The 20,266-nt window shown below is 47.6% G+C and overlaps 1 protein-coding gene across 2 annotated transcripts in view; it reads left to right on the top strand.

Annotated features, from left to right (window-relative positions):
- The first annotated feature begins 10,838 nt into the window (after nucleotides 1-10,838).
- Nucleotides 10,839-20,266, top strand: part of Wipf2 (WAS/WASL interacting protein family member 2) — a 38,615-nt gene continuing 29,187 nt past the window's right edge. Inside the window, exon 1 of one of the 2 annotated variants that reach the window (XM_052194749.1) lies at nucleotides 10,839-11,008. The gene's annotated coding sequence lies outside the window, so the exon portion shown is untranslated. Of the gene's footprint in view, nucleotides 11,047-20,266 lie in introns of both variants that reach the window. The other variant, XM_052194748.1, reaches the window with a different exon arrangement.

Here is a 20,266-nt window from a genome sequence, read left to right as displayed (position 1 = left end):
TACCCTGCTCTGTCTGCTGCAGACAGCACAAGCTATTCCTGCAGCAGTTACCAGCCCTCCCAAGCTGGAGGAACGCTGAACCTGCATGAACTCTCCCAGTTGCTTGCACTCCAGGATACACTGCATACTTCAATAGCCTTGTGTGAGTTCTCATTTTGTCTGAGCCTCCTCCCTTGACCTTGATATCAGGAAACGGCCTTCTCATTCACCCAGGTTTTCAAGAGAAAAATGTAGAATGTAGGGGTCCATGAGATGGCTGACTAAGTACTTGTCCTGCAAGTCTGATGGCAAACCTGTGTTTGATATCTGGAACCTCTGTGCAAAAGAGGAAGGAGAGAAAGGACATCACAGATTGTCCTCTCGCCTTTTCACACCTGCAAAGACATATCACATACACACACAAACCACACACACACCCCACACTCACTTAAATACAATATATACACATACACATGCCACATAAACCACATACACCACACACACACACCACACTCACATAAATACACCATACACACATACACATGCCAAACAAACCACATATACCATACACACCACACAGACACACACATACACCATACACCCAAACACATGCCACACATACCACATACACCATACACATACCATACATACCATACCCTCCCACACACACCACATATACACACCACATATACCACACACACACTCACATCACATACACACACACAGAGTCTAGCATTGAGCTGACTCTAGTACGGCATGCCTGTAATAGACACACACATACGCACACAGAGTAACATTGAGCTGGCACACACACACACAACCACGCACGTGCACACACAGCAAAACGTCGGGCCAGTTGTGGCAGTGCACGCCTGTAATCCCGGCCCCTCTCTATGTTGACTCCTGTTCACTTGTCTCTTTTTGCTTATTTGTTTTTGAGACAGGATCTCACTGTGCAGCCCTGGATGGCCTGGGGCTGGCTATGTAGTTTTACAGCAATCCACCTGCTTCCACGCCCAAGTGCTGAGATTAAAATGCAGCACTACCATGCCCAGCCTCACTCATTTTATTAGCCAGCCTCGTCGGTACGGTTCCAGCACATCTGGATTGTTACTTTCCTCAAGTGGCCCGTGACTGCTCTAACCCATGCCACCTGCAGGGTGACAGCACTAACCTTGTGCTGGTCCAGTAGCATCGTGTCTACAGCCCATCCCTACCTGGCTGCCAGTCAGGACCCGACAACTGCAGCCCCCACATTCTTTCTTTTCTCCTTTATTTTTTAATTTATTTTATGTATGAGTGCTCATGGACATCTGTATGCCAGAAGAGGGCATCAGAACCCTTTTATAGATGGCTGTGAGCCACCTGTGGATGCTGGGAATTGAACTCTGGACCTCTCTGGAAGAGCAGCCAGTGCTCTTAACCACTGAGCCATCTTTCCACAGACCCCCCACCTCCCGCATTCTTTCTAATGACCTCCACTTCATTGCCTATAGCTGGATGGAAAAGGCTGGAAGTGCCAGGCCCAGTGAGGATAGAAAACTTTTTCCCCCAAGTCACTCGCTATGTAGCTCAGGCTGGCCCGTTGTTCTCAGTGCTCGTCCTTCAGCTCCGCAAGTGCTGGGATTACAGGTGTGCACCACTCTGCCTGGGTGCAGCTGCAACTTTTATAAGCTGCTGATGGGCGGGTAAACAGGTACTGCCACTTTGGGAAATGGGCAATAGCTATTAAAAGTAGATTGCTTAACTAATACATAGCGCATGGTCTAGTATTTCCACTCATGACGGTACACCCAAGAGAAATTAGTCCAAGATGTATATAATAGTAATCATGGAAGATTTTCTTTTCTGTTTTGGTTGTGGTTGTTTATTCTTACCTCTTTTTCCCACCCCAGGACAGAGAGTCTCACAATGTAGCTCTGTCTACCCTTTATCTATCTTTCTTTCTTTTTTTTTTTAGATTATTTATTTATGTATATGAGCACTCTACTTGCATGTATGTCCTCATGACAGAGGACAACATGAGACAGAAGAGGGCATCCGATTTCATTACAGCTGATTGTGAGTCACTGTGTGGATGCTGGGAATTGAACTCAGGACCCTTGGATGACCAGCCAGTGTCCTTAACCACTGAGCCATCTCTCCAGCCCTATCCTTCATCTTTCAATCATCTAGCCTCCCGGGTTCTGGCATCATCATTTAGATAACTGCAGCAGTTTCAGGGTGGGCAATGAATTAAGCAGCACCTGAAAGGCTGAGACGGGAGGATTGCTGGAAATTAAGGCTAGCCTCAACTACACATTAAGTTCCAGAGGGGTTGAGGGCGTGGCTTCACGGTAGAATACTTGTATTTATTTGGTTCCTCAGTGCTGGGGCACTGAGAAAAAGAGCAGGATCAGAGGACAGGGCTGGAGAGAGGGCTCGTCAGGTGGGAGCACTGGCTGCTCTTCAGGAGCACCCGGCAGCCACGTGACAGCTTGTAACCATCTATAACTCAGTTCTGGGGAATCCAATGCCGTCTTCTAGCCTCTGCAGATACCAGATGTTACACAGATGTGCCTGTGGACAGAATATTCATATTCATGAAATAATAAGACAACCTATTTGGAAGGCACTGCTCTGGCAGAGGACTGCAGTTCAGTTCCGGGCACCTACTTTAAGTAACTCAGGACTGCTTGTAACTCCAGTTCCAGGGAATCTGAGGGCCTCCCTGGACACCTCACTTTTATACACACACCTGTTTGTGTGCACACGGTTAGAAATCCTAAGGAAAATGACAGCTAGGAGTGCCATGGCTCGTGTCTGTTATCAGAGTACTGAGGAGATTGTGACAGGAGAATTTGCTGCAAGGGTGAGGCCAGCCCGAGCCATGTAGTGAGTATTGTTCTAGACTGAAACCCTATTGCAAAACAACAAAGATAGAAAAGCAATTGAGCAGGCTGGGTGTGAGGCTGAGGCTGAGGCTCTGTGGGGAGGATCGCTCGCTCGCTAGGCAAGCTCTGTTTGAATCCATCCCAGCATCCACACCAGAGCTGGGCATGGCTGCACATACCTACAGTGCCGGTGTTGGGGAGCAGAGGCAGGAGCTTGCTGGCCCCAGGCCTCTCTGAACTTCAGGTTTAGTGAGGCCCTGTCTCAGGGGAATGAGGTAGAGGGCAAAAGAGGTCATGTGACAGTTTCCTCTCACCTCTGTACTCGTGTGCATGGACTAACACACATGGACACACATCTGCACAGACACCACAAAAAAGCTGGCCAGGATTCCAGACCTGCACAATCCCAGCTCTCGAGGGAATTGAGACAGGAAGATTATTAATTCAGGTGAACCTGATGGATGGAGCAAGAACTTATCTTAGAACGAAAGTAAGCATACATACACACATATACCACACACACACACACTCACCACACACACACATACCACATACATTCACCACATACTACACACCACATACACTCACTACACACTACACACCACACACACACATACACACACACATACCATATACACTTACTACACACTACATACCACACACACACACATACCACATACATTCACCACATACTACACACCACATACACTCACCACACACTACACACCACACACACACATACACACACCACATACACTCACCACACACTACACACCACACACACACACATACCACATATATTTACCACATACACTCACCACACACTACATACCACACACACACACATACACACACACACCACATACACTCACCACACACACCACACCACACACGCACACCACACACACCTACAACTCCCCCTCGCAGTCACACAGTCACACACAACACATGAGTATAGAGTATACAAATACACAAAAAAGAAATGTCCTTCAATGAACAAATAAGTTGTGATATATTCATATAACGGAACAGTACATGACAATAAAAAGAATAAATGGCCTCTGGATACATGGATGGATCTCAAACAATAGCAAATAACAGAAGCAGGTATTTAACACCACACGGTGATTCCATTTAAGAGAAGTAGCGACACACACCTTTATTTTTTTAAAAAAGGTTTATTTATTTTATGTATGTGAGTACACTGTCACTGTCTTCAGACACACCAGAAGAGGGCATCAGATCCCATTACAGGTGGTTGTGAGCCACTGGGTGGGTGCTGGGAATTGAACTCAGGACCTCTGGAAGAGCAGTCAGTGCTCTTAACTGCTGAGCCATCTCTCTAGCCCAACACACACTTTTAATCCTAGCTCAGGAGGCCCAGGCAAGTGGATCTCTGCCAAGTTCAAAGCCAGCCTGCCCTTCACAGAAAGTTCCAGGCTACCCAGGGATGCATAGTGAGGCCCTATCTCTAAATAAATGTATCTCTCTGGCCATCATGACCATTTGTGTGTGTGTGTGTGTGTGAGACAACCATTGTTGGCTTGGAGATTTCACCTTTTCCATTCCCTAAGTCAAACTGAGCACTCGGACCAGACCAGCCCGGGACTCTGCTCCCCAGCCCTTGTTTTGCTCAAGGCACTCCTGGCTTATGACATCACGTATGTTTCTTTGTGTGTTTGCTTAATGTTTCCCTCCCACACCAGCAGGCCTCAGCCCTGGGACCCAATCCTGCTCATTGGCCAGCGTCTGTAATAGTAGCTGGGACAGAGCAGACACTCAATACATATTTGTTGAATGAATAAATTAAGTTGGTTGTAATTAGATCCAGAGGATCAGGACACGGTGCAAGATGATAAGTATAAAACCTGTAGGAATTAAGCCAAGGAGCACCACTGTTGGTCGGGAACAGGGAGCAGAGAAAAACAGGGAACGGAAACACTCCTTTGAGGACATGAGCCCAAAGCAGGGACAGGGTTGTCTTTATTTTTTTTTTTCTTTGTTGTTGGTTTGTTTGCTTGTTTGGTTTTTGGAAATAGGGTCTTTTCATGGAGCACAGGCTGGCTCTTGAACTCTCAATCCTCCTGCCTCAGCCTCTGAGTGTTGGATTACTTGCATGTACTGCCAGGCTCAGCAGGGAGACGGTTTCAACAGCCAGAATAGGGGACTGACCAGCTAGAGGATCGCGACCGGCAGTCGCTCAGGAATTGGGCTTTGTTAGTGTGAAAGGCCACCTCTGTCCCCTGGGAGCAGTCCAGGACAGCAGGGAGGCAAAGCGTGGGTGCTGAGCCACTGAGCCATCCTGCCCCTCCCATCCCCCCCTCGTACCGAGGATGCCGCCTGCCCATGCGGCAGGAGGGGGTGACCCCCCGGTTACTCCTGCTCCTCTCATCCTCATTTTTGGCCACTTTCAGAACCGTCTGTCATTACTTACAAGGTGACATTCCAGGGCATGTCCTCTGCCTGTACGCAGCCTTGTGGGTATTTTTCTAGCCTGGCTTCTAACTCTTTCCATCCCCTGCCTCATCGTCCCCAGTGTGGAGTTTGCAGGGCTTGTTCATAGTATCTTTTCAGCAAACCCAAAGAGCTGGTTTTGTCTGCTACCCTTTCTGTGCGGAAAACTGAGATCCTGAGAGACTTTGTTTTCACCTGGAATTCTCTATGAAACTGAGGCCAGAGACTTTTTAAACAAACAAACAAACGAACAAACAAAAAACAGAGGAAACAAGAGGCCACATTGTCATCCTGGGTCTCAAATCTACCCTTTCTGACTCTGCATCCCAGATCCAAGGAGTCTCAACCACTGAGAAATACGCACCTTTTAAGCTGCAGGCCTCCTTTCTGGTGGTTGGTGTGACCATGTTTCTTCCTTTGCCCTGCCTGTGTTGGGTGGGTGGTCCAAAGATCCAAAGGGTATCAATGGGCTGGGAATGAGGAAGAAAACTGAACAGAAGCATCCGGTTTCCTGGGCTGGTAATTTGAAGAAACTATCCCCAGTTCTGTTGGGAGCATGGGCAGGAGAGCAAGGAGTTTAAGCAGTGACATTTTCAACCACCAGGTGGCAGTACAGAGACTACTTTCACAGGGTGCCTAGGCGTGGGAATAAGAGGGCACAGAGCATTTTCCCCTCCTTAAGACAAAGTCTTACTGAGCAGCTCTGGCTGGCCTGGAACTCCCCATATAGACTAGGCTAGGCCTGTCTGCAACCACTGCCTCTGTGCCAGGATTAAAGGTGTGGGTCACCATATGCATCCTCAACCCTTTTTGAGACAGCCTCTGTGTCACTAAGCCTGAAGCGTGATGATTTAGGTAGACTAGCTGGCTACCTCGGGGTCCACTTGTCTTTGTCCCCTCCAGCTTTGAGGTCACAAGCACACCACACAGCTTTTGCGTAGGTGCTAAGTTTGGTCCTCTTGCTTGAACAACAGCAGGCACTTTACCCATTGAGTTATCGTCTCCGCTCTGTTATTGTCATTATTAATTTAAAAAATAGGGTCAGGCTGGAGAGATGGCTCAGTGGTTAAGAGCACTGACTGTGTTCTTCCAGAGGTCCTGAGTACAATTCCCAGCTTCTACACAGTGTCTCACAACCATTCATAACAAGATCTGACGCCCTCTTCTAGAGTGTCTGAAGGCAGCTACAGTGTACTTACATATAATAAATAAATCTTTAAAAAATAGGGTCTCATAAACTGGGTGTGATAATGTATGCCTTTAATCCCAGCACTTGGGAGGCAGAGGCAGGCAGATTTCTGAGTTCAAGGCTAGCCTGGTCTACAGAATGAGTTCCAGGACAAGAAAGAAAGAAAGAAAGAAAACCAGGGCTGGGGAGGGTAGTGGGTGGTGGTGGCACTCTCTGTTAGTCCCCACACTGGGGAGGCAGAGGCAAATGGATCTCTGTTTTTGAGGCCAGGCTAATCTACACAGAGAGTTCTAGGACAGTCAGGGCTACACAGAGAAACCCTGTCTTGAAAAACCAAAAGGAAAAAAAAAAAAAAAAACCAAAACCCCTCCCTCCCTCCAAACAAACAAACAAACAAAAAATTAAAGATTCAATTTCTAGCACCCACATGCTGGCTCACAACCATCTGAATCCGGTTTCAGGAGATCAGATGTCCACTTCCGGTCTCAGGTACATGACACATATGAAGTCATAGATATGTATACAGGTGAAGCATCTATATATGTAAACAAAGTTTTACTACATAGCCGGTGCTAGCTGAAAATTCACTCCGTGACCCTCCTTGCCTTAAGCTCACAGTCATCCTCCTGCTTCAGCTCATCAAATGCCAAGTTTATAAGCACGAGCCATGCACCCAGAACGTGTCTTATTTCTATTTGTATCTTTAAAAACACAATTACAGTTGGGCATAGTGGTGGATGCTTTTAATTCCAGCAATCCCGAGGCAGAGACAGACAGATCACTATCAGTTTGAGGCCAGTCTGGTCTACAAAGCAAGTTCCAGAGCAGCCAGAGCTACATAGTTAGAGACCCTGTCTCCAAATAAATAAGCACATAAATAAATAATAAAAGCAGCAGTCAAGGGGCTGGAGAGATGGCTCAGAGGTTAAGAGTACTAACTGCTCTTCCAGAGGTCCTGAAGACAGCAATAGTGTACTCATATACAATAAATAAATCTTAAAAAAAATCTATAATAAATTTTCTCCTCCACCATAAAAAAAAAGATACCAGTTCATTTTCTAGCACCAACATGGTGGTTCACAGCCATGTGTAATTCTAGGAGACCCAGTGTCTTCTTCTGACCTCCAAGGGTAGCAGGCCCACAAGGAGGTACACATGCTTATTTGCAGACAAAGCACTCATACAAACAACTCATTTACAAAAAGAAGAAAATGGTGGTGGCGCACGCCTGTAATCCCAGCACTCTGGGAGGCAGAGGCAGGTGGATTTTTGAATTGGAGGCCAGCCTGGTCTACAGGGTGAGCTCCAGGACAGCCAGGGCTACACAGAGAAACCCTGTCTCGAAAAAAAAAAAATTAAAAAACCAAAAAGAAGAAGAAAGGGAGAAAGAGGAAGAAGAGAGGAAGAAAGAAGAGGAGGAGGAAGAGAAAGAAGAGGAGGAGGAGGAAGAAGAGGAAGGAGAGAAAGAGGAGGAAGAGGAGGAAGAGGAGGGGGAGAAGGAAGAAGAGGAAAAGGAGGAGGAAGAGGAGGAAGAGGAAGAAGAGGAGGAGGAGGAAGAAGAGGAAGAAGAGAACGAAGAGGAAGAGGAGGGGGAGAAGGAAGAAGAGGAAAAGGAGGAGGAAGAGGAGGAAGAGGAAGAAGAGGAGGAGGAGGAAGAAGAGGAAGAAGAGAAAGAAGAGGAAGGGGAGAAGGAAGAAGAGGAAAAGGAGGAGGAGGAGGAGGAAGAGGAGGAGGAGGAGGAGGAGGAGGAGAAGGAGGAGGGTACAGAGCCACCAAGCACTGAAAGCACAAAATCTGAAGACCCCGGCCTATGCCTATAGACCTTATGTATAAAATGGGAAACAGAGTCTTGGTTTCTTTCTTCATAAAGCTTATTACTATTATTTCCCCAAGTGAGATGTCCCTGCATTCACCCTAGTGGCTGCTCTTTGACAGAGGCAGAACAAGAGAGCAGGGGATTACTTTAGCTCTACTGGGCAGAGAATACCCTCAGGAGAGGGGGACGCTGAGGCAAGGGCTTGGACAATGAGCATGAGATCAAAAAAAAAAACAAAAAAAAAAACAAAAAAAAAACCACTTCAGGGGCTTTGAGGGGGGACTTTCTGGTATGAAGGAACTGAAAGTGGGTCCACTTTGGGGAAAAAGTGAGGGAACCAGAGGGGTCAAGGACACCACAAGAAGATCTACAGAGTTACTTCACCTGGGCCCACGGGGGCTCACAGAGACTGAACCACCCACCAAAGAGCATGCGCGGCTGAACCTAGGCCCCTTACACTATATAGCAGTTGTGCGGCTTGGTCTTTGTGTGGGCTCCCTAACAATTGGGGGGGGGTGCTGTTTCTGACTCTGATGCCTGACTTTGGGTCCCCTTCCCCTAGCTAGACCTTCTCGTCTGGCCTCAGTGGGAGAGGACGTGCTTGGTCTTGCTGGGAGTTGATGTGCCAGGGAGGGTTGGTGCTCATGGGGTACCAATTTCTCTGAGGTGAAGGGGGAGGAGTAGGGGAGGGGCTGTGAGGGTGGGACTGGGAGGAGAGGAGGGAGGGGGCTGTGATCAGGATGTAAAGTAAATGAATAAATAAATGAAAAAAAGATAACTAAAAAGAAATTAAGGAAAAAGAAAGGAAGAAAGTAGGTCTACGTATCGTTGAGCCACCGAAGATGGGAGAGGTAAGGAGACGCAGTAAAGAGCTCAGAAACTCTAGTGAAACAGTGCAGATTCACAGCCCTCTGGTCCAGCCATCCCATCATCAGAAATTCATGACGTAGCTGCCTCAGCATCTTTACCTTTGTACCCACTGATCTGCCTGGCATGTGTTCCCTGCCCTCGCCGACTAGAAATGAAATCCTAGTCATCTTTCTGCCTCTTCCTCCTCTTCCTCTTCCTCCTCCTCTTTCTTTTTGTTTGTTTGTTTGTTTGTTTTGTTTTGTTTGTTTTTGGTGTTCTGAGACAGAATTTCTCTGTGTAGCCCTGGCTGTCCTGGAACTTGCTCTGTAGACCAGGCTGGCCTCCAGCTAAGAGATCTGTCTGCCTCTGCCTCCTCCGTGCTACGGAGCCTGGCACAATTCTACTAATCTTGCAAGGGCTGGTTCAAACCATTTACAAATCTCGTCTCATTCTTCAGCAGGGATTAATCACTCCCGTGACATCGCAGCCCATGTCACAACTCTAATCACAGATGACTTGGAGGTCAGCTGTCTGTTTACAGGCCATGGTGAGTTCCTGGAGGGCAGAAGCTCCGTCTGCCTTAGTCACTTCTGGAACCATCTCCAGGTACCTAGCTCAATGAATGGCCCAAAGCAAATGTTCAATGTGACTTTTAGCTCTAGTGGGTGGGGCCCAGCACTTAAGGCAGAACAGAGGGAAAACAAAAATAATAACAGCCTATGGCTTATCCTGTGCTTTCCCGTTCATTACCTGATGAGCCTTCAAGGACTGTATGAGAAAGGACAAACACTACAAGGCAAGACAGGGTTTCTCTTTGTAACCCTGACTGTTCTGGAATTCACTCTGTAGGCCAGGCTGGCCTCAAACTCAGAAATCTGCCTGCCTCTGCTTCCCGAGTGCTGGGATTAAAGGCGTGTGCCACCACCGCCCCGGCAATACTGTTCTTTTACTTGAGGTTCAGCCCTGGCCACTGGGTTGGCTGGCTAGAGGAGCAGTGAGACATAGGGAAGCAGTGGGGTTGCTTGGTGTGGTGGCGAGCTTTGTGTATGAAGAGATCCTTAGTCATCTGCAACGGAGTTAAGAAATGGAAACCAGCAAAGGACAAGGACTCCCCTCTCATCCAAGCGCTTAAAGGAGTTCGCGACACCATGCCTCAGCCTAGTGAGCTGGGGAATCCTCTGGTTCGGTGATTACATGACCTGGCCAATGACTTGCTAGCAGAAGCTCGCCTCTCTGTTGCTATGACAACCAGACTTATCTATTGGGCTTCTGCAAGGGTACTGTAGACCATATTAGGGCTTGTGGTGTGTGTGTGTGTGTGTGTCTGTGTGTGTCCGTGTCCGCTCGCGCGCACGTATTAGAATACACAGGAAAAACATATTTGAGATACATCAATTAGCTCAGTGGTTCTCTACCTGCGCAATTTTAAAGGTCTAGATGCTCAGGTCGCATCTGACCAATTAAATAAACATCTGGTGGACTGAACCCTGGCACCACTAGTTACTGAAAGCCTCGCAGGCGGCCCCGATTGCACTCCAAGATGCAAACCGGGCTTCTAACTGCGGACTCGCGACCTTCTCAAGATGGTGTCGCTCCGCCCCCACGTGCGCCGGTAGAGGGCAGGCTTCCCAGGGCGCATGCGTCCCGCGGCTCTCCGCTCTCGGCTCCCTCCTCCTTTTTCCCCCGCCTCCATTTTGTTCGCGGACGCTGGGGACGGTGGGAGCGGATCCATTTCCGGGTTGGTAAAAGGGGCGGCGGCGAGAAAGAGAGCTTGCCGCGGGGCGAACAGGCAGGACTAAACCAGGACTGAAGTGACGGAGGATTCGCTCCCGGAGCAGCCCCTGTCAGGTGGGAAAGACGCCGAGGCGGCTGAGCCCGCCGCTAAGGTGACCTGCGGACCTGAGTGGGAGGGAGAGCCGGGGAGGGGGCCTGTGAGGGGGAGGGGACCCCGGAGGAGGGGCCTGAGGCAGAGAGGGGGCCTGGGGGCGGAGCCTGGAGACCCCGGAGAGGGGGCGTGGGCCATCCAAGTGGAGGGCGTTGGAGGGCGGCGGGTACCAACTGAGCAAGTGGGCAGGAGGGAGGTTTTTGAGAGACAGGAAATTAGAGATCCTGAAGGGTTGGGTGAGGTGAGTAAGACGGCAACCCTGGGTGAGGAAGGAGGGGAACCGTGCGCAGAGGGGGAGATGGGGAAGGGAGGACCTGTTGGGAAAGGTAATTATTGGCAGGATGCTCTTGAGTTGAGGAGGATGGTGTGACATTTCGGGATTGATTTGGGTGAAAAGGATGATTGAGAGCGAAGGTGTTTACACTGGAGGAGATCTGGAGAGTGTTGGATGAGAGGGAGTCGGAGAGGTGTCTGAGATGCGCTTGGAATCACCTGCAGTTGAAGGGTCCTGTTGGAGCTGCGTGAAATGAGGAAAGATGAAAATCCGAAGGCGCTAAACGTAGGCTGTGTGTGCGGTTGAGTTACTGATTAGGAATGATTCGGAAGGCATAATCTGGAAGGATAATATTGAAGCGAGGAGATGCAGGAAGCTGGTGTGCACTGTCCCCTGTCCCCGCTTCTGCTGGCGTTTAAATCCTGATCCACCTGCATGCTGGACAAGGACTGTACCGCTAAGATACATCCGATCCCGGAATTTTTTTTTTTTTTTTTGAGACACTTGTTCTGTGTAACCCTCGCTGTCCTGGAACTCGGTCTGTAGACCAGGATGGCCCCGAACTCACAGAGATCCACTTGCCTCTACCTCCGGAATACTGGGAGAGGCATGGACCACCACCACTGCCCGGCTGGAACTCATATATTTTTTTGTTTTGTTTTGGATTTGGTTGTTTTGTTGTGTTTGAGACAGGGTTTCTCTGTGTAGCAGGAACTCACTCTGTAGACCAGGCTGGCCTCGAACTCAGAAATCCGCCTGCCTCTGCCTCCCAGAGTGCTGGGATTACAGGCGTATGCCACCACCGCCCGGCTTGAACTCATGTTTTTATTTGTTTGGTTTTTTGTTTCTTTCAAGACAGGATTTCTCTGTGACAGCCCTAACTGTTCTAGTGCTCACTATGTAGACTAGGCTGGTCTCAAACTCAGAGATCTGCCTGCCTCTGCCTCCTGTGTGCTGGGATTAAAGGTGTGTGCCACTGCCACCCAGCTATCTTAATATATTTTTAAATGATTTATTTATTTTATTGTATGAGTACGTTGTTGCTGTCTTCAGACACACCAGAAGAAGGCATCGGATGGTTGTGAGCCAACATTTATTTATTTAATGTATACAAGCATCCTGTCGTGGACACACCAGAAGAGGGCGCAACCACCGCTCGGCCCTTAATATTTTTAATAGTCAAAATTTTTATGTTACTGTGTTGTTATCACCAAGAGGAAGTAGTGGACTTTAGAGTCAAATGAATGAATCAGCTCTTAGTGACTTGGTGAACGCACTGCCTTATGGTCCAGCTACCCGAGGATCGTAGAGAGTTGAGCCAGATGCCTTGGTTGAGTCACTGAAGGTGTGTGGCCTCGCTGCCACTGCTTGGGACCATGCTGTAGACAGGATTGGATGCTTCCTTGTCAGTCCTTTGGAATTCTGTTTTTAGCTTTTTCTTTGACTATAATACTCTGAACACTTGGCTGGTAAGCGAACTTGTTTAACCCGGAAGTGTTTCTGAAAGTCTTGTTGGCATTGCTGAGGCCTGATGTGGATTTGCCAAAGACCGGGCAGTTTCACTTCTCTCTCTCTTGCTATCAGAAATGGCGTTTACACTGCTTGGTGCTGATTACTTATGTGGACACAAAGGTGAGGTTCAGGGGAGGGGAAGGGTACTGGGAATAGCACAGTTGGCTTTTCCCCCCTGAGACAGGGTTTCTCTGTGTAGCCCTGGCTGGCCTGGAACTCACTCTGTAGACCAGGCTGGCCTTGGGTTTATAGAAACCCGCCTGCCTCTGCCTCCTAAGTACTGGGATCAAAGGCGTGCCACACCACTGCCCGGCCAGAATAGCTTTTAAGTTTTACTTTGGACTTAAAGAAAAAGGAATCCTGTTCTATTGAAGGGAGTGACGATCATCACGTGCTCTTGCTGGACAGCAGCCTCCTGATCTGCTCCCTGGCATACTTGAGTGTGTTTTTTCTGTTGCCCTCAAGTAATTTTGAAGTCCGAGGGCTTTCAGGCTGATGTAGCAAATCCGAGTTCTCATACTGACTCAGGAACAGCTCTGACAGCGAAGCGAATGTGCGTAGTTAGAGACAAAAACTGTGTATTGTCCTGCAGGGTTTCTCTGTGTAGCCCTGGCTGTCCTGAAACTTGTTCTGTTGACTAGGCTGGTCTTGAACTCAGAAATCCTCCTGCCTCTGCCTCCAGAGTGCTACGATTAAAGGCATGCACCACCACTGCCAGGCTTTTTCGGTTTATTTTTAAGAGGGTTTTTCTCTAACTTGTAGAGACAGAGCTCTTGCGATGGGTGGCCTGTTCCTTTAGCACGGTGACTTTTGGTCTTTCCTGTCCTGTCACATTTTCCCACTGCTCTGCTTCAACCAGCCCTAAGCGGGAAGTGGCAAATCACCCCTCCTCCTCTGGTGGGCATCTTGTCTGTGTCACAGCTTGATGCCACCAAAATGAAAGGATTCTTGACTGCTTCTAATGGGGACAGTGACAGAAGCTGAACTGGGTTCCTTGAGCCAGAGAATGGGTTCTGTCAAAGCAAAGAATGGTTGCAGAGACACGAACTGGGGCCTTGAAGCTGTGACTAACATTTTGGCAGCATGCATCCCTCTGCCAAATACCTTCTTTTCTTTAGGAGTGTGATTGTTGCTCTCCTTCTCAGAGTAAGCTCTTGTTAGCTATTCTTCACACAGTTCCCAAGCAGAAGCCGGCGGAACTCTGGCTGACTGATCGCCTTTTGGAATATGCCCTGGATTAGGGGGCGGGGTGTGGGGGGGTTGTGCTGAAATGGAGTCCACTGGTAGATTGCAAGGGCTGCTCCCTCTGCAAGGAAGTTGAAGCAGAACTCTTCTTCGCTGAATGCTTGGCAATCTTTTTCTTCTAAATCCAAGTCTCTTACTCATCTGGTGATTGAATGCAGAATCATTCCATTTGCCTGACTTTGTAAGACCAGGGCGTGAGGAAGACAGTGTTTCAGGCTTACCCATGTCCTCCCTCCCAAGTCTTTGAGCCAGAAGAGCCTTACAGGCTGAAGTTGGGAACATCTCAGCAGGTCTGTGCGGCTCCTATGTTCTCTCAATGTGTGGGGATAAAATTATCTAGAGATTCATATGTGCTAGGCAGGTGCTCTACCACTGAACTGCACCTCCAGCCCCGGGAAGCGTGTATTGGCATTATCTATGACAAGATACTGAAAAGTGTTAAGTAGAAGCCAGGTGTCAGGGTTCATGTTGGTAGTCCCAGCACTTGGGAGGCTGAGGATGCTGGCAGATTCCAGGCCAGGCAGGGTTACAGAGTAAGATCCTGTCTTAAAACCCACAGGAGGCCAAAAAAAAAAAAAAAAAAAAAAAAAAAGCCGGGTGGTGGTGGCACACGCCTGTAATCCCAGCACTCTGGGAGGCAGAGGCAGGTGGATTTCTGAGTTTGAGGCCAGCCTGGTCTACAGAGTGAGTTCCAGGATATCCAGGGCTATACAGAGAAACCCTGTCTCAAAAAAAAAAAAAAAAACAAAATCCAAAACAAAACACACACACACACACACACAAAACCGCAGGGGGTAATCTAAAGAATTTAAAGATATTAGAGGAAAAACTCCTGATAGGTGTGTTAATATCTAAGTCAGTCTTAACTAACTTAATAGATTTGGCTTCCCATGCAGTGAGAGTCTGTGTAGGCCTAGAGGGCTCAGATTGCTGAGCTAGGAATTGCCCCACCTGGCCTTTTAGGCTATTCGATTGTGTTCTACCTAGTAAATAACCTTTTGTTTTTCAGGAGATAAGTAGTTGAAGATAATATTATCTGTTCTGGATCTTGTGGTGGATTATGATGATATTTTCTTGAATATATGGCAATAGCCCCAATGGCATTGGAGTTAACCCCAAATGAATTCTCTTTTGTCTTTGAATCCAGACTTTATTTCTCATCATTAGTGTATTTTTAAAAATAGTATATATTCTTATTGTATATATGCATGGTGTGTGTGAGAGAGGGGGGTGGGGAGGGAGGGAAGGAGGGGCTAGGAGTATGTACTTGTGGTGTTCGTGTGTTGGTCAGGGGACTACTGCTAGAATTGGTTCTCCCCTCCAGCCTTTATGTTCTGGGCTTTGAAGTGAGGTCACCAAGGTTTATCTGGCAAGTGCCATTACCCCATTACCCATGAAGCCATCCCACCAGCCATAGAATATTCTGTCTTAAATACTAAGATTTGGGGCTGGAGAGATGGCTCAGCTGGTAAGAGCACTGACTGCTCTTCCAAAGGTCATGAGTTCAAATCCCAGTGCCCACATGGTGGCTCACAACCATCCATAAAGAGATCTGATGCCTTCTTTTGGTGTCTGAAGACAACTACGGTGTACTTACATAAAATAAATAAATCTTTTAAAAAAAATACTAAGATTTGAAAATCTAGCATAGTGGCTAATGGTGCAAGTCAGTGGAAGAGCACTTTTCTACCCTAGCCAGAGATAGGGTGAGTCCCCATCACGGCTCTCCCAAGGTGGGGAGAAAAGCCAGGAAGTTTAGATAGGAAGATTTTGACTCTGGTCCAGAGCTTTGATTTTTGATTATGGCAACAGCATGAATTATGCTTGTGTTCCAGAACTTTCTTTTCTGGAAAGTGGTATATGTGGTAGATTTCATCCCCTTACTCATGACTAAAACAGTGTGTGATGTGTATATGTGTATGTGTTTTGTGTGTATGTGCTTTGTGTGCACATTTGTGAGTGAGAGAGAGATGTGATGGAGTGCGGGTGTGGATGGCACTGCATGGGTGGAAGAGAGCACGAATGTCTAGACTCTGTTTTCTCCTACATTTTTGTAGGCTCCAAGGATCAACTCTGGGCATCAGGCTTGCCCTAATTGTTGATTGTTGAGGGGCAAACACTGTCTAGCCACCTCACTGGTCTCCACTTTATGAATTTTGAGACAAGGTCTTAATCTGTATCACTTTACAGGTCCCAAGTTTCTGTCAGATGTGGCTCATAACTGCCTATAACTCCAAATCCAGGGGATCCAGCATCACCCGCTTCTGAATGCTGGGGACATCCACATATATGTTCTGCACTCATGTAGACACACACACACACACCACTTTTCTTTTTTTTTGGGGGGGGGGTTGAGACAGGGTTTCTCTGTGTAGTCCTGGCTGTCCTGGAACTCACTCTGTAGACTAGGCTGGCCTCGAACTCAGAAATCCGCCTGCCTCTGCCTCCCCAAGTGCTGAGTAGCACCAGCCACCACGCCCGGTGGACACACACCACTTTTCAAAGAGAAATAAAGATGAAAATGTTTTTTACAGATTGTATATGCTAGGCCAGTTGTGGTGCGGCTTGTTTTTTTTTTTTTCTTTTAATATTTATTTATTTTGTGTTTAAGTACACTATAGCTGTCTTCAAACACACCAGAAGAAGGCATCAGATCCCATTACAGATGGTTGTGAACCACCATGTGGTTGCTGGGACTCAAACTCAGGACCTCTGGAAGAGCAGTCAGTGCTCTTAACTGCTGAGCTATCTCTCCAGCTTGGTTTTAATATCTATCTTGAGAGGTTAGAGACAGGTGCATCAGGAATTCCAGGTCATCATCAGCTACATAGCAAGTTCAAGGCTATAGGAAGCCTTGTTCAAAAACAAATTTTATAATAAGTAAGTAGTACAGAATTCAAATAGCAAAATCTAAATGCAGCTGAGCATGTTGCCTCATGCCAGCTACGGCTGAGTTTAAGGTCAGCTTGAGCTGTTTAGCAAGATCCAAGGCTTAGTTAGCTCAGTGCTAGGACACTCGCCTAACCAGCACAAGGAAAACTCATTGCTGGGCAGTATGTAATATACCCTGCCTTTGAGATGCCTTCAGCCAAGCCACTGTCTATCTTTACAGGGGTTGGGAACTTCTCTCAACAGCCGATCCTTCTCTGCAGCCTGAGGCTACATGGTTAATACTACCTGTCTCTCTTGTTTTGTTGTTTTTTCAAATACAAAGCACCTCATGAATCTGGATGAGCTTTTGTGCAAAGGCCATGCCAGTCTCCGGATTGGTCCAGTCTTGTATGTGTGCTGCTGAAGGGGGCGTGTGTGTGTGTGTGTGTGTGTGTGTGTGTGTGTGTGTGTGTGTGTGTGTCGGTTTTATTGTTGTTTTGAGACAGGGTTGCTCTGGCTGTCCTGGAACTCAGTCTGTAGACCAGGCTGGCCTTAACCTCAGAGATTCCCCTGCTTCTGCCTCCCAAGCACTAGGATTAGAAAGGCCTGTACCACCACTTCCAGGTTTCATCTTTGTTTGATGTGTTTTGGTCATTATTCCCCATTAGCAATAGATTTGCCCTATCCTGAAACTCAAACTTTGCAGTCTTTTACAAACTATGCTCCAAAAAAATTACCACAATGAATTTAGCTTTTAAAGTCAATTTTAGATTTTCTTGCTCAGTCTCCTTCATTTTCTATCAACTGAACTATAACTATAACCCAACCCTTAGCTCATTAAAAAGAAATTATATGTGTGTACGTGATTGCTCACACAGGCTCGGGGAGCATGGAAGAGGGTGTCAGATTCCTTGGAGGTGGAGTTATAAGGTGGTTGTGAGCCAGCAGGTAGAGATTAGACCTGGGTCACACGGAAGGCGAGTGCTCTTGTCAGTGGCAATGCCTCTCCAGCCCCTTGCTTTGTTTTCTAGAGGCTGGGTGTTGTAGCCCAGGCTGGCCTTTAAGTGTGTGCCACTACTCTCAGGGTTTGTTTGTTTGTTTGTTTCCTTTGACGTGGTTCTTAAGTTCATGACAAATAAAGACATTTTCCCTAATGTGTGCCACGCACCATGCTGGATGCTAGAGAGACAGCCAAGCAAACTGGCTTGAGTTTTTGCCTCTGTGACAGTTATGGCCTAAAAAGACCTCCATTAAAGAAATGATTAACTATTGCGTTCCCGATGTAGGCAGCTAATGGGAGCCCAGGCTGACTGAGTAGAGGGCAGTCAGGGAAGAACTTGGAGGAAGTGACTTTTAAGGTGAAACCTTAGGATGAGAGAGGACTTAAGGTGATTTAGGTGAAGGTCCTGAGGAAGGAAGACCCTCGCACTGCCCAGGTGAGAAGCAGAGAGGTTGGGGACAAGAGAAAGTGACTCACTCGAGGCGCTTGAGTTAGCTAACTAGTTACTTTTCCTGATACTGAAGACCAGACTCAGGGCCTTAGGCAGGCCAGGCAGGTCTGCCTCTGAGCTGTACCCCACTGCAGCCTCAGATAATGCTGAGCTCAGAATCAGGAAGCTTGCAGGTAACTCTTTCCACAGTGCTGGTCACTGCTGTGGAGGCTCAAGTTGTCTGCACCCTTGTCTTTGGATCTTGTTTTCTATCAGAATTTCCCTTAATAACACCAGCCCCTTTAGTCTCAACTCCTCCCGGTTTTGTAAATTAAGCCCGGTTGGCTGGCTTAGGTTTTAAGGTTACTGGGGAGCAGTCCTTAGATTATGGAGGATGCTGGGGTTATTAGTTGGCAATTGAGGAGACAAAAGAAGTTTGTAGGGAATCCTGACAGCTTTTCTGAATCTTCCTGGGGCCAGGTAGAGAATACAGATGTTCTTATATGAACTTATGAGACTTGTGTTCTATCATCCTGTCATCTGGGTCGTATTTTTCCACCGGACATCCATAAGTCTTGTTGAGCGTCCGAGTGAATGAGTACCCTGAGGGAGGGCTGTCCCGACCCAGAATGTAGGAAAGCATTTTTATCTGGGGCCTTGCCATCAGTGGAGAAGCATTTGAAGCTGCTGACTTTTGTTCAGAAGTCCCAGCATTCAAAGCCAAATGGCCCTGTGTGATTGAGCACTTCCCTTATGTAATTGCACCGGCCTGCTCTGCTTTTATAACTTCAAGCAGACTCTTGATTTAGCCCTGTCGTTGGTGATCAAGGAGGGAGGATGTGCAAGTGTTTCCAGCATCCCTGCAAGCATCTCTGGAGGCTCAAGGGTATGAGACTGTGAGGGGAATGTCATGGTGCTGTCATTAGATGATCTGTGCTGAGTGGGGACTTACATATTGTTGGAATGAGGCATGGCACCTGTCCCTCATGGAGCATCTTTGTAGAGCTTCCTCAGGCCTTTTCTGAGGGAAGTCTACTGGCTTTCTTTCCTCCTTTCTCTGGACATGTTTACTGCTTTGTATGTGCGGTGTACACAGAAAGGATGCTCTGATGGGATGTGGCTAGCGTACAGTAAGAGAGCCTATTTTGCCATCAGTGACTATGTCTTCCAGAGCATCTAATAAGGTCATATCTTCAAATAGTGTCCCTCCATGGGCCAAGCATATTCAAACCACCACAGTCAGCAATAGGTCTTCATCGTGTGCCTTCTGAGATCTGTGATTACAGGCTGATCTCGAACTCAGAAATCCACCTGCCTCCCTAGTGCTAGGATTAAAAGCATGCGCCACCACTGCCTGGCCTCTGTGCCCAATCTTATCCTATCCTGTGTTTGCCTTTGCCCTTATATTTGATTTTTTTTTTAATTATTTAAAGAAATGAGTACTGTTGTGTTACTCACTCTGGCTTCAAATTCCTGGGCTCAAGCCATATCCTGATTCAGCCTCCTGAGTAGTTGGGACTGTGGTTGTGTCGCCACTCCTGGTTTGGTCATGATTTCTTTTATTGTCCTGGCTGGAGGTTGCTCACATATTTGGCCTCTGATAGAGTGGGTGCTGAGGCCACTTATCACTGTGTGGTTACACCCAGACTGTGGCAGAGAGCCAGGGCACTGTGGGCAGCCCGCTTCCATTAGAGGTTCGGTTTAAGCAAGACGCAGGCTTGAATGTCCTTTTAATTCTTTACTGTTGGGGAGCATGCGCAGGGGCATGTGTAGAGGTCAGAGGGTATCTTTATGGAGCTGTTTCTTTTGTTTGTTTGTTTTTTGAGACAGGGTTTCTCTGTATAGCCCTGGCTGTCCTGGAGCTCGCTCTGTAGACCAGGCTGGCCTCG

This window comes from Apodemus sylvaticus, chromosome 10 (assembly GCF_947179515.1).
Source record: "Apodemus sylvaticus chromosome 10, mApoSyl1.1, whole genome shotgun sequence".
Lineage (NCBI taxonomy): Eukaryota > Metazoa > Chordata > Mammalia > Rodentia > Muridae > Apodemus > Apodemus sylvaticus.
The sequence above is the reverse complement of the archived record's forward strand: the minus strand, read 5'-3'. Positions and strand labels throughout refer to the sequence as shown.